Here is a 972-nt window from a genome sequence, read left to right on the forward strand (position 1 = left end):
CAAACGCGGCAAAAACACTCTTTCGTGCCAGAAGTTCTTTCGAGTTCGGGTGTGCGTTGGCAGTCAGGGTCCACGAATTCGTCAACTTTCGATGCACTGGCATGTTGCACGAGCTGTGTGGGGTACGTGCACACTCGGAAAGCACGTCGTAGAGCCAAAAACACTGCCTCACGGGGGTCAAACGCGGCAAAAACACTCTTTCGTGCCAGAAGTTCTTTCGAGTTCGGGTGTGCGTTGGCAGTCAGGGTCCACGAATTCGTCAACTTTCGATGCACTGGCATGTTGCACGAGCTGTGTGGGGTACGTGCACACTCGGAAAGCACGTCGTAGAGCCAAAAACACTGCCTCACGGGGGTCAAACGCGGCAAAAACACTCTTTCGTGCCAGAAGTTCTTTCGAGTTCCAATCAATCCCTCCAAGAAACCATCAAAATCGATGGTTTCCAGAATCCGGATTCTTGCACAAGAACCCGGTTTTTATTTTTGTCAATCGAACACAAAAAATCGGATTCCAGAGTCTGAATCCACGAAATAACCGGATTCTTGGTGCGTCCAAACACGGCCATATAGTTCCAGAAAGTACGACTAGTACTACTAGCATTATCTGGATTTTTTCGAATGCCAAATTGTTCGCGCGCAATCTTCCAGAACCGAAAACAGTGACAACACCGACACAGTCTACCGGTATGCACCACCCTGCAAAATTCAAACGTTACTGGATCGAATCAAACTTGTTCATTTGAGCCATCAACAAAGCCTCGTGAACTCTCACGTTGTTCTGCATGGCGCTGCAGAAAGAGCTATGAGCCTTTTTAGAGGTCGGCTCATGGTCTCATGATCGGTAAGGCCGTTAGTCTCCATTATGTGCAGTAGGCCGCCATTCGTCGTGCGATTGTAGCCATTGTCATGCGGTTGAAAGATGTGCATTGTTGGCGCATTTTCATTGGACGAAATGATTAGACTTAAAATAGAC

Source organism: Aphanomyces astaci, assembly GCF_000520075.1.
Source record: "Aphanomyces astaci strain APO3 unplaced genomic scaffold supercont1.172, whole genome shotgun sequence".
Lineage (NCBI taxonomy): Eukaryota > Oomycota > Saprolegniomycetes > Saprolegniales > Verrucalvaceae > Aphanomyces > Aphanomyces astaci.